Raw genomic sequence first — 14,614 nt, forward strand, 5'->3', positions numbered from 1 at the left:
CAACTAATGCAAATATACAATGAGGATGGCTGTGTAAAAAGTAGCTCAGCTTCACAGCCATAACAATTTTGATATCATAGTTCTTTCTAATACCTAGCATATTGGTTCAATATGAACCTGAGGATGGATGTCATCCACTGAATCAATTACTGCATTAATCCAAAACAGCCTTAGGTTTGTCAGCTTTCACTGACTGAAATAAATTGGCTAAAATTAATCAACAGGTCCATCAGAGAAATGCTGTTTCTCTCCTTCAACCTTCTTGCAGAGTTAAGAATGACAACCAGTGGCATGTCCTGAGTGATACTGCTGGTGGGAAAGACGAATCAGAGTTGAGTTTACAGATTACAGAATATTATTTGGAACACCAAAGTTTTGCTGTAATAAAGGGAGCCAGAATGGACGTAGCTTTGGTGTTCTAGAAATGGCAAAGGATTTTTATGCTATAAAAAGGAAATTAGCTTGACACCTACTGATTGGCCAAGGTTTGTCTGTCTGAAAGAGGTGGGTTTAGGGCTGGTAGGCTTTATTTTGTGTTGAATCAAACACTAAACTTAAAGCATCATTGACTATCTGGTCAGCTGCTTTGGTGGGGATTTGAAATTTCAAAAGAGAAAACTCAAGAAGGTATGTTTTTGTTTTATGGTTTTGCTTTGTTTTTTGTTTGTTTGCTTATGGGCCTCTAAGACTTTCTCTATAGATTTTTATCAATTTCCCCTCTTTCGGTCATTCTTTTGGTTATTAGGGTTTGACCAAATCTGTTAGTCTCTCATTCACCACTAAACGTCTCCCACATTTCAATACCAATTTCAAGGGTTAGTTTGAGATTTTCATCATCCAATTCACCCTGGTTTTGTAGCTTTGGTTGCATTGTATGTCAAGTTAGTGGCTGAGTATCAGCATTTAAGAATAGAGTGATCCAACAGCAACTGGAGGATACTATGAATATGATTAAGAAAATAGGTGTCCTTATTAGGACATCTCTAAGTCAAGGTCCGCATGACCTTAGAAGCCAAAAGACTCATGTTAATCAGATTCAGGAGGTGTGTAAACCAATTTGGCTAGTACTCTGGCCTGGTCTTCTGCTGTCACTACCTTTGGGTAAATATTTTGACTGTCATCTACAAATATACAGCACTGGGTACAAGCCTCCCAGGGTACTGGAATACAGTTTAATGCTAACCAGGTTTTCAGAGTCATTTTGCAAAGTTCCAGTATTTTGGCAGTTAGTAAGCTGATGCCTGCCCTAGGTGGGAGATAGATTTCTCTAACTTGAAAACTTTCTTTTCTCTAATCTTACAGTGTATCTTTGAACATAAGGAATGACTTTCCAAAAGAAATGGAGAACAGTACCAAGAACAGAGCACCCTATCATTTTAGCCTGGATTGTGTTTTTTTTTCCATGACCTATTTCAAGCTGTCTCTAGTCTGGCAATAGTCTCTTCCCGAGTTTTCATATTATGGAAAGAAGTCATAAGAGTCCTCCTGTTTCTAATTTTCCTATTTGGAAACATATCATAAATAACCAACTTGAAAGCACTAGAAGCTATATATAACAGGGACTAGCCTAATTTATGGGTAGTACTTTGTATGTCTTGTGTCCACATACAAACTAGAATCCTTGAAAAGCTTAATAAAGGTAACTGTTGCTTTTAAGGAAATGGGATATTATCATGTAGAGATAATTGGGAATGAACTACAAAAGGGAGATTATAATCCTAATCGTCTTCATTGTTTCTGGCATCTTAGTCCCATTTAACCAACAGTTTCCTTTGTCTGACCTTTCAGCCTACCAGAAGTTTGTGCCTTAAGTAGAACAAGTTCTCATGTTATTAAAATCTTGGGGTCCTACAAGGATAAAGGGATCTTGTTCAGGAGAAGTAAATAGTGAAGAAATAGGGTAAAGAGGAGAAAAGAGAGAATTATGGTGAGGTCGGGTATTATTTGGGATGAAGATTGGCATCGTACGGGGTAGAGGATAAATAAGTGAATGTTTAGAGTGAATAGGAAGAGACAGAGAATAAGATAAAGAAGTTCTGACATTTCTTGATCCATGATCTTGCACTTCGTCTACTTGTTCTGGCATCTTGGGCAGAAGCTCTCTTCATCAGATGTCATCTGCTTATGGAATCCTTCCTTAGATGAATTTTACCTTGAGATACAGAATGGAAGTAAACTCTCAAAGGCCTAGAGCACGTTTAATTGTGACAGATGGACCCAGGGTCAGTTTCTTATAGTTTTACTACCATAGTGGTGGCCAATAAGACATAATCAGGCCATTTCCACCTAGGTTCTAAAGCAGTCTTTCACTGACATCCTTTCTAGCATATCAAGTCTCCATGTTGAGGGTCACATGGAGGCCATGGTAGAGGGATCTCAGGAGAAGCAGCCAAAATATGTGAATGATGCGACTGGATTTATGCAATTGGTTCCCTACAAGATTTTGCAATTTTACATTGTAATAGGCTGGAGTTCCTTAAGGTAGGAGAAATAATAAACCTCATGGGTTTTCCCGTTATGATTTCATAGGGAGTTAGTGTTTTCCTCATGGCTAGATTTTGTGGCCATTAAGGCTAAGGGAAGACCCTAAGGCTAAGGGAAGAAACTTAGGCCAACTTAAATAATTTAGTTTATTTAAGTTTTAAGATACCATTTGTTCATTCTACCTTTCCTGACAATTGAGGATGGTAGGAACAGGAAAGGTTTCGATTGATGAGACCTTGCAAAGTTCTGTGATAATAGCAGTAAACTGGGAGCCTCTATCACTTTAGAATGCAGTAGGAATTTCCCAGGTGGGGAAAACAAGTATAATATTTTTTAGCTACTGTGAGGGGTAGTAGCCTTGTGAGAAGAAAAAGCCCCTATCCATCCAGCAAATAGACCTAAGAAAACAAGGACATATTCCTATCCCATAAAATAGGTAACTGTATAAAGTCCATACAGAAATGTCCAAAAGGGCCCTGTTGGTCAAGGTATTTGACCCTGTCTCACCTTTGCACTTTTAACAGGGTTATGCTAACTGGCAAGTAGAACATGAAATATATCTTTGCCTAGCTTCTCCTTTAAAGTCACTTTTTTTTGGCTTAAGATGAAGTTCTGTCCTGTAGCTGGCTAAAGGCGAAAAAAGCATCAGAGTAAAACAATGTAACTGACAAGGAAATTTGAAGGGTTTTGTGGCATGTAGCATCTGTTTTTAAAGAATTACTAAAATTATGACCAATGTCATCATATTACTGTTTAATATTACGCTCAGTGTCATGGCCTATCATGGGCAGTGAAAACATGCAAATTCTCTAGGAATTTTATATAGTCTCAAAATAATTATGTGAATAATATCTTACCCATAAAATTTAACCAAGAGAAGGTTAGAAAATCTCTTTTAATTTGACAACACTTCCCAAGCAACTCATAATATAACAAATGAACTTAACTGTTTCTAGCACTTTTTTATAAGGTGGAAGAATAAATCCTTAGTGATTTTTCAAGGCTACTCTGAAAATCCCAAGGACAGTCTGAAATAAAAATATATATATATATTCTTTAGGGTTTGATTTTGAGTAGGCAAAAATTGTTGGGAAGCTTGATTACTTGGCTAAATAGGATCATAGGCAATGATAAACAATAGGTGTTTAGCTACTTAAAGTGACAATTAAAGATTTAAAAAATAAATATAAGAGGTAGCATGATTGGAAAACAGGAAATAAAGACTTGCTCTTTTGAAGGTGAGAAGACTAGTTTTCTCAACCAGTAAAGGATGATAAGGTGAATATAAATATAAATGAAGACAGTTTGATATCAAATAGAATCTTAGTCCCTTAGGCAGATTAGTCAGTTAAGAAGAACCTTTTGAAGCTTATTATAAGAGCAGTCCAATGATCTAAGAAAACTTTGTTATTTTGACAGAAAGAAAATCAAATTTTAGTTTTGCATGAGGACACTGCCTGATAAGTAAACTCTTAAAATCTCATAAGCTATCAAATCTTACCAAGCTTGACAAATAAAATTATCTTTCTACAAATCTTTTACAACTTTCTTTACAACTGGGTAGGTTTTCGTCCTACACATTTCTGCTTCTCATTCTGAGACAACAGGTCACTGTAAGATGAAACTACAGTCCTTTTCCTTCACAGAGCACATCTTTTACATGGAAGTCAGAGAAGGCACGGGAAGAAACCAGAAGTCAGCAGAAACCAGAGAACATTGCTATGGGGCAGGAGGCAGAGATACAAGCCAAGGGGCCCCAATGACTGCCAGCAATGGCATGAGAACACTACAGCTGCCAGGAAAAAGCTAGCCTTGCCCATTGATTTTGGACTTCTCCTAGCCTCAAGACTATGAGCCAAGAAATTTCTGTTGTTTAACACCACCCATGGTGTGTAAAAAATATTTAGAAAATATTACAAAGGACAAAATAGAAAATTAAACCAGGTTATAATTCTACCAGCAAAAAACAAATATATAAACATTTTGATATAAGCCCCTCTTCTTTTCCTACATATACAAGTCAAAACCAAAACTACCTCCTTTAAATACATAGCAGTTGGAGTTAAACTGTACCTATTCCCTGTTACCTGTGACAATATATTGTATGAATATTTTTCCTCCATATTAATTTGATAAAAGATTTTCTCAATATATAATCAGTGTTCTCTATTATATATCACTCCATAATATAAATCATGGTTCAGCAGCATATAGTTGCCATGCCAAATCAGTCCTGCATTTGTAAATAAAATTTTATTGGCACTCAGGCATGCCTGTCATTTATATATGGCCTATGATTGCTTGCATGCTGCAGTATGAAGAGCTGAACACTCATGGGGTGCTATACCAGAGTTGAAGAATTGTGACACAGACCATATGGCCACTACATCCCAAAATATTTACTCTCTGTCCCTTAAAAGGAAAAGTTTTCTAACCCCTGATAAAAATGCATCATGATTTATTAACTGCATTATATTAGAAATTTTACTATTATATAAATCAAACGTGGAAGGATAATTCATTTTTTGACTAACTCCTTGGCAAAATATCAAATGTAGAATTGATACTGCTGGATTAAATGGTTTACTTATTTTTAGGGCTTTTGATATGCGTTTAAAATCGTAATCCACAAAATTTATGCTTCCAATTGCATGTGTATTTTATTTTCCACTATTTGATCCAAAATTGATATTTCACAAAATTATTACCCTCGCTAGTCAAGATATTAATTAATTATTTTAGTAATACCTTTATTCATTTATTAGTGGGATAAAAATTGTTTTATATAATTATTTGTTTTTTAGTTATTATGTGTTATTAATTATTTTGTTATTAGTCGCATGACATTTTATGGCCTGGAACTAAAAAATGTCCTATTTGCTATTGTGGGATATTTTTATTCTTTCACTCATTAAAATAAGCCATGAATCAATGAACAACTTTTTAACCCAATATTTGTGCATCCATACAGTTACGATTTGTCTAGTATAACTTTTCAGGGGTAGAATTATCATATCAAAGGTATATACTTTTATCTATCTGTCTATCTACTTGACTATCTCATTCTGTCTAAGAATTTATACAAACATGTCAAAGTTACTTTTGGAAGAATTATACAAGCTGATTTACTAGCTGCATGGCCTTTTAGCCTGGGTTTTATAAACTTTTTGTTTTGTAATGTTTTGTTTGTTATGTTATTTTGTGTAATATTTTACTTTCTTTTTCTTTTAGATTTGTATGTTTTATCTTTTTTCTTCATTTGCTAAGGAGTTAGCCATATAGTTTCAATTTACTTTGATTTATTTAATCAAAATGAGGTATAAATTTAAATTTCATATTGTTATGGATATTATGAAGAATTTTTATGTCTATGATGATTTAAAGCTGCATGTACCCTAGAAGGTCATGTTGTAAAAATGAATCCCTTCCTGTGGGTGTGGACCTACTGTGAGTGACATTTTTATAAGGTTATTTTAATTGAGCCATGCCCCAAGATGGTCTTAATCCTCTTACTGGGAAGATAGAGAAAGATAGAAGCTGAGAAAGAGAGAAAGCCCCTGAAGACAGAAGTTGGAAGCAATGAGAGCCAGAAGAGAAGGAAGAGATGCCACTTGCCGCATGCCAGCCATGTGACAGAGGAGCCCAGGCATTGTCCTGGTGATGCCCTGCTTTGGTCATTTTCATGACCTCAGAACTGTATGCCTGTAAGCTCAGTAAGCGATATCTGTAGCTATATAATTTATAAAAGTGTCTTATGTTACCATGGGAATGTAGAGTCCAAGGTCTGTAAAACAGTCCATAAGCTGGCAACTCTGATGAAGTTCTGCAATGAACACACAGGCAAGGCTGGCTGGACAACCATGGGAAGGTAAGTATCCAAGGTCTGTAGGGCAGGCTGTACTGGTAACTCTATGAAGTCCCTCAATGAACTCCCAGGAGAGGCTGCTGGACAACCTTGGGAATGGAAGAGTCCAAAATCCTTAGGGCAGCTGTGAAACTAATGACTCTGATGAAGGGTTTGGATGAACTCCACAGGAGAGGCTCACCGGCTGAAACAGGAAGAGAGACTCTCTCTTCTGAGTCCTCCTTAAAAGCCTTCCAGTGATTAGATGAAGTGTCATTCATTGCAGAAGACACTCCCCTTAGCTGACTACAAACACAATCGGCTGTGGACACAGTCATGTAATCATGATTTAAGTCCATGAAATGTCCTCATAGCAATAGACAGGCCAGCGCTTGCCTGACCAGATGACCAGGCACCACCACCAAAGTTGTGACCAAGTTGACACATGAACCTGACCATGATGCCATACAATAAATAAGCCAAATAGATTGATTCAAAAATTAATATGCAAATGTCAGTAACTATCTTATTTATAAACAACAAGTTAAAATATGCTAAAGGGGAAATCTGATTTATATTTAAGATGAAATGAGATATATGGAAATAAACCTAGCAATAAAGTCTACTGGAGTGTCTAAAATTAAGTTTAAGTCAATATTAAAAACATACTTGTGGGCGGGCCGCGGTGGCTCAGCGGGCAAGAGTGCTTGCCTGCCATGCCGGAGGACCCCGGTTCGATTCCCGGCCCCAGCCCATGTAAAAAAAACAAACAAACAAACAAAATATACTAAAACAAGAAAATGTTTAAAGATGTTTCCCTTCCTTCCATCCTTCCTTCCTTCTCTGTCTTTCCTTCCCTTCCTCCCTCTCTCTTTAAAAAAAAAAAAAAAAAAAAAAAAAAAAAAAAAAAAAAAACATACTTGTGTTTGAGAGCAAATACAGATGGCTAAAAGTACATGAAGAGCTGCTCATCTTCACTGGCTATAAGGGAGATGCAAATTAATGACAATGAGATATCACCTCAGATCTATAAGAATGACTGCTACTAAAGAAACAGGAAACTAAAATGTTGGACATGATGTGGAGAAATTGGAACACTTGCTCACTGCTCGTGGTAATGTATAATGGTTCAGCCACTGTGGAAGTCAGCTTGGTGATTCCTCAGAAAACTAAGTATTGAAGTGCACTATGACCTGGCAATACCGATACTTGGTACACACCCAGAAGAGGTGAGGGCAGTGACACGAACAGACATTTGCACACCAGTGTTCATAGTGGCACGATTCACAATTGCCAAAAGATGGAAACAGTCCAGGTGCCCATCAACAGATGAGAGGATATACAAAATATGATTTATACATATGATGGAATATTATGCAGCAGTTAGACAAAATGTCCCAAAACATATGACAATGTGGATGAATCTTAAAGACATAACGCTGAGTGATATAAACTGGACACAAAAGGTACGGTATGATTTCATTATTATGACTTTGGCAAAACCCCCAGTGTTTTAGAGCAGCTAGCAGAAAAAATCTGAGAAGAGGGAATGGTGGTGCATGGCAAACTCTGGGACCTGTTCTGTGGCTGCTTGTTGAAGTGTGCTTTGAAAACTATTGTCTGAATACAAACCTGCATATTATGAAAAATAACAATAGTACTTCATCTTAAGTTCATTTGTTGATTCATTTCTTTTCTTTTAGAACAGCTCATTTTTTCTAGAATTGGATAGCCTACTTTTAATGATTTATGATATCACTAGCATGCAAAAATTGTTAAGAAAATTCTGGAACGTAAGAGTAGTAGGCAGAAACTTAATCTAGAAAATATTAAAGATATTAATCTACAGTATTTCCCAAAATTAGAACCAGTGTGTCTATATAAATGTGTATAAATGTACATATATTTATAAATGTAGAGACTAGAAATTCCAAGAAACAGACCTGCAGGTATGATACAAAGATATCAGCAGTTCAAAGAAGTGGAAAAAAAAAGGATTATTAAAAAGTAATGTTATAAGCAGGGTAACTACATACTTTGCAGAATCCAAGGCAAAATGAATATGTGAGTCCTCTTATTTTTTAAATAATAACAACATTAAGATGCCAAGAGCAGAGAATCAAACTCAACATGTGGTCTTTCTAGGGGCAGGCCCTCTGTGTCTGCACAGGCTGTGTGCCCATGAAGCCTCGGGCATGAGCTGTGTGTCCATGCAGCCAGCTTGGGCACAGGCTGTGTGTCCACGCCTCCATTCTGACACAGGTTGTGTGTCCCTGCAGCCAGCTCGGGCACAGGCTGTGTGTCCATGCCACCAGCTAGGGCACAGGCTGTGTGTCCATGCCACCAGCTCAGGTACAGAGGTGCCCATGCAACCAGCTTGGGCACAGGCTGTGTGTCCATGCCAGCAGTTCCAGCACAGGCTATGGCAGAGCTCACAAGTCACAAGAAGAAGAAATCCAGATGCTGCTTAGCCTTTATGCCATAGTAACTTCAAGATATTCAAAGTTTAAAACATTAAACGTGAAACTGCAAAAATTCTGGAAGAAAATATGGATATATTCATATATTTTTTAATAATCTCATGGAAAAATTAAGCAATATCCATACTAAGAAACTCTTAAAGAAATGATAATTACACTTGTATTTATAAAAATTATAAAATTCTGAATGACAAGAAATGCTATAAAATTTTCAGAAAAAAAAAACAAAAACAAATGATGAACTGGAAGAAAACTCTTTGCAGCAATTACAGTAGACAAAAGCCATAAGTTTGTTATAAAGAACACTATATTCACCCATGTTAAAAATCTAATAGTAGAATAGGCAAAGGAAGAAACTGTCTCCTATAAACACCCCAAATAACTTAGAGGACGTTAGAAAGCTGTGTTCACATTCACTCACAATTAAAGGAATATGCTGTTCTATGCATACATACTGAAATAACCACGCAAAATTTCACCCTATACATTTCAGGCATCAAGATTGATATTGTTCATTTTTGCCTTGGTTAAGTGTAAAGAGAACTTGTTTAGTTCCTAATGAAATATTCACTGCTAAAATCTTTTTGAAAGACAATTTGGTCATAGCTATCAAAATTTTAAAATCCACATACTTTTTGACTTTCCAACCCACCTCTATATAAATAGCCAAATTATATACTTTTGTGCGTAGACAAAGACACATCAGAAAATGTTTACTGCAACCCTGTTTGCAATGACAACATACTGGAACCCACTTATAAAGCTATCAGTGATGGACCCCTTGAATGAATTGTGGTAAATTTGCAATAGAATAGAATATTTCCAATAGAATGCTCTACAAATGCTAAAATAATGAAATAATTCTATATGTGCCATTATGAAAAGATATGAGATAGATTCTTCTGTGGAAAAGCTAGTTTCTGAAAAGTGTAAGTGCATGCATTTGCTCGTAAAAACCTAAGAACAGCAATTACATGTGAAAATGTCAACATTTTCTGAAAGATACACAAGAAACTTAAAACAGGATATTTCTAGTCTCTAATCATGGAAAAGCTACTTTGTGATATATGTTTTGAGCTATGTGAACTATTCTACCATGCACATGCATTATTATTTGAATATTAAAAAATAACCAGGAAACTGTTACTAATATGAAAACATATTAGAGGATATAAGGAAAATACTTGGTGCACATGCTACTGGGGAAGATGTTGAGATCATTATATCATATTTTTCCAAAAGAAAAAGTAAAACAGAAAGGATATTCAATTAAGCCAGCAATGAATCTGAAATTAAAATGTCATGCATTTGATTCATACTTTAAAAGTGGCAAAATGTATGCACAGGTGTCATCACACCTAGCCTCTGCATCCATACCTGTAGTATGATGCTCTGGGGGCCTCAGCATGTAGAACTGAAATGAAACACAGAGCCACCTACTACATAGGATGTGGTGGCTACGTAATATGATATTTGTTCTACCCATGAATTTTTAAAATAATTTTTCCAAACATGAACTTCTACCAAAAACAAGACAAACTGTACCCGTGTCAAGGACCACACTTAAATGAGCGCAGATGGGAGTTAGCCCAAATCTTTCCTGGCCCTGGTTCAATATCCTGAAACTTGTACACACAGCTTGTAGCATCCTTTAGACCATATCTGAAAGCCTTGCATTATCTCCTGTGAGGATTAATAAAATTAGTTTCCATGGTAATTACTGAGCATCGCTAACCGGTCCCTTATAAAATATGTTGCCTCACTGACCACCCTCTTTTCTGCCTCTAGCAGTTCCTTTAGCGTGAGCGTGGGTGTGAGGTGTGATGAAACACACGTATGCACATGTTACAAGTTGTCATAACATGCCATTCCTTTAATGAATCACATGTCCCCACATTCATTTCCATTTACAACGGGAATTGTCTGCTTCTCCCACGGAGAATGTAAAACTTCTGAGGAGTGGAAGCTTCCGTTTTCATTGCCATGGTATACTACTGTCTTGCAAACAAGCCCACATGGGACTGTGGATGAGATGCTAGAGAGAAGCAAGCTCCCGGTTCTCGGTACTATTAATTTCCAGGCATCCTGTGAGAGCATCTTGGGCCATCCAGCCCCACTGGTGACCACATCCCCAGCTTTCAGGGACACCAGAAGAGGAATCACGCAACTGATTCTAATGCACATTTCTGGGCCATAGATTTGTGAAAAGCAAATGGCTGCTGTTTTAAACCACTGTGTTTGGAGGTGGTTTATTCGGCAGCAGCAGATGGTCGTTGCACTTTCCTTAATGGACATCAAGTTACAAAATGAACCCATGAACACAAAAGTTCTTAAAATTGCTACTGTATATTTGATGTAAATCTAATGCATGGTGGACTTTTCTCCTTCACTGTCTTTGTCTCTTTTTCAGGGAGAATTTACCTAAGTCTCATGTTGAATGAAAGACCTGAAACATTTGGATCTTATGTTTAATTATAAGTATGGCTACCACGTTTGAAATGTGAGTGGTGTGAAAACAGAACCTTATTTATATTCTTTATTTCCTTTTTCCATTTCGGTACCTAAGGGAAGCCAATGAAAGTATTTTATATGAAAATTAATTGGTTTGGTTCTTCTGTACATTCTTGCTGACAACTTGTCAAAGGCCTTGTGGTTTCTCTAAAATATATACTGCAGAGTGAGTGGATATAAAAACAAAAATACTGCACAGGGAATTATTTCCATGTTTGTGACAGGATAGGTTCAGACCATTTAAAAACCCTCACCAGAGGATAATTACAAGCATACCTCATTTTAATGCACTTCACTTCATTGCCCTTTGCAGACACCGTAGTTTTAACAAATTGAAGGTTTGTGGCAACTCTGCATCCAGGAAGTCTTTGGCAGCATTTTTGCAACAGCATGTGCACAGTTCATGTCCCTGTGTCATAATTTGGTAATTCTCACAATATTACAAACTTTTGCATTCTGACTGTACTTATCACATGATCAGTGAACAGTGATCTCTGATGTTATTCTTGCAATTTCCACAAACCTGCGCTTTGATGGGCAAACTTCATCAATAAATGTTGCGTGTTCTGACTGCTCTACCAGCTGTTCCCCATCTCTCTTCTTCTCCTCTGGCCTCCCAATTCCCTGAGGCAAAACAATTTTGAAATCAGGCCAATTAATAAACCTACAATGACATCTAAGTGTACAAGTGAGGAGTCAAACCTCTCTCAATTTAAACCAGGCTAGAGATGGTTAAGAGCAGTAAGAGTGGCATGTTGAAAGCTGAGACAGTCTGAGAGCTAGATTTCTTAAGGCAGAGATTTAGCCAAAGCTGTGAATGCAAAGAAAAAGTTCCCAAAGGAAATTAAAAGTCCTACTCCAATGAACATGTAGATGAAGAAGATATTGCTGGTACAGAGAAAATTTGAGTGCTCTGGTTAGATCAAAATAGCCAAAACATTCCCTTAAGCCAAAACCTAATCCACAACAAGGCTCTTATTCTTTTCTATTCTGTGAAGGCTGAGAGAGGTGAGGAAGCTATGGGAGAAAAGTTTGCATGTAACAGAGGTTACTCATGAGGTTGAAGGAAAGATGCCATCTCCATATCATCAAAGTGCAAAGTGAAGCAACAAATGCAGATATAGAGGCTGCAACAACTTATCCAGAAGATCTAGCTGAGATAATTGATAAAGGTGGCTATTTTAAATGATAGATTTTCAATGGAGATGAAACAGACTCTATTGGAAGAAGATACCATATAGGATTTTCATCACCAGAGAGAAGTCAACGCCTGGCTTGAAAGCTTCAAATGATGCTTCGTTTGGGGCTAATTTGGTTGTTGACTTTAAGTTGAAACCAATGCTCATTTATCCTTCTGGAAATCCTAGGGCACTTAAGGATTATATTAACTCTACTCTGCCTGTGTTCTATAAGTGGAACAACAAAGCCTGGATGACAGCACATCAATTTACAATATGGTTTACTGAAAATTTGAAGACGAATTTAGAGACCTAATGCTCAGAAAGAAAAGATTCCTTCTACAGTACTACTGCTCACTGACAATGCACCTGGTCACCCAAGAGCTCTGATGGAGATACACAGTGAGATGAATGCTGTTTCCATGCCTACTAACATTACACCCATTCTGTAGACCATGGATCAAGGTGTCATTTCAACTTTGAAGTCTTGCTATTGAAGAAATACGTTCCATAAAGCTACAGCAGCCATAGAAGTGATTCCTCTGATGGATCTCAGTAAAACAAATGAAAACTTTTTGGAAAGGATACACCATTCCAAATACCATTAAGAACATTTGTGATTTATGAGAGGAGGTCATAATATCAACGTTCACAGAGTTTGGAACAGGTTGATTGCAGCGCTCATGGATGACTTTGAGAGGTTCCAGGCTTTAGTGGAGGAAGTAACTGCAGTGTGGTGGGAATAGCAAGAGAAGCATAGCAAGAGAACTAGAGTCAGAAATGGAGCCCGAAGATGTCACTGAATCATGTGCAATCTCCAAATAAAACTTAACAGATGAAGAGTTAATTCTTATGGAAGAACAAATAAAGTGGTTTTCTGAGATGGAATCTACTCTTGATGAAATTTCTGTGAACACTTTTTAATGCAAGAAAGAATTTAGGGCAATACATAAACTTAGTTGATTAAGCAGCAACAGGGTTTAAGAGGACCGACTTCCATTTTGAAAGAAGTTCCACTGTGGGTAAAATGCCATCAGACAGCATCACATGCTACAGTGAAATCTTTTGTGAAAGGAAGAGTCAATCAATGCAGCAAACTTCATTGTTTTCTTATTTTAAGAAATTGCCACACCCACCCCAAACTTTGGTAGCCATCACCCTGATCAATCAGCAGCCATCAACATAAGGCAACTGAAAGATTTCCTCACCAAAGGCTTAGATGATGATTAGAATTTTTTAGAAATAATGTATTTTTAAATTAAGATATTTATAGACATAATGCTATTGCACACTTAATAGACTACAATACAATGTAAACAAACTTTTATATGCACTAGGAAACTGAAATTTTTGTGACTTTTTTTGTGATATTTGCTTTATTGCTATCTTCGTTTTATTGCAATGGTCTGGAATCACAATATCTTGAGGTATGCCTAACAATTAAGTTCAAATGTTTGTAACTGTGTTGGAGATTTTCGTGCTTCTTTTTATTTTTTTCATTATATATTGAAGCAATTTCCAAAATCTTTGCCCCGAGAAGTTGAGAAGTTACTTGAATGACAACTGATGTGTTATAGTAAATCCATGGTGGTCTATTGGCATTATGGTCTCAACGTCTTTACCTAATTCCTTTATCTACAGGTTATAATGCGCAAAATACAGCATCTTTTAGCCCTGTTATTTGCAATAGAGCTGAAACTATAACCGAGCTATAGTCCCAAATCTACATCTGAGGATAAATTCATTTTGTTTGCAAGACAAAATTGATGATAGCATGCCATTCCTGAAGAATGGATTATTATTAGTCACGAAAACCAAGTATGGGAGACTGGTAATGCTCATATGGCCTGTTAACCCTCTCTCTTGGGACACACATCCATGCTAGCATTGAAAAAGAATTAATTCCCGTTTGTCAGAGAGAAAAATATAAATTAATCCCTCTGAGTATTTATACTTATAGTGTGAACCTATTGGAGAATTTAATTCAGCCCCAGTTAATTTCAAAATACAAGCAAAATTTTTTAAACAATGGTAAGAACACTACCTAGATTGGTGTTTGGGTTGTGCTTTACGAACATGTTTGAGGCATCTTGAAAATATCACCTGTGGCAAAAAAC

At 36.7% G+C, this 14,614-nt stretch overlaps 1 long non-coding RNA gene across 2 annotated transcripts in view; it reads left to right on the forward strand.

Moving 5' to 3' along the window:
• Positions 1 to 403: 403 nt before the first annotated feature.
• Positions 404 to 14,614, forward strand: part of LOC143649558 (uncharacterized) — a 33,165-nt gene continuing 18,954 nt past the window's right edge. For both annotated transcript variants that reach the window (XR_013159104.1, XR_013159103.1), the window contains exons 1-3: positions 404 to 627; positions 4,131 to 4,372; positions 11,219 to 11,308. This is a non-coding gene — a long non-coding RNA (uncharacterized LOC143649558). The remainder of the gene's footprint in view (positions 628 to 4,130; positions 4,373 to 11,218; positions 11,309 to 14,614) is intronic.

Source organism: Tamandua tetradactyla, chromosome 11, assembly GCF_023851605.1.
Source record: "Tamandua tetradactyla isolate mTamTet1 chromosome 11, mTamTet1.pri, whole genome shotgun sequence".
NCBI lineage: Eukaryota > Metazoa > Chordata > Mammalia > Pilosa > Myrmecophagidae > Tamandua > Tamandua tetradactyla.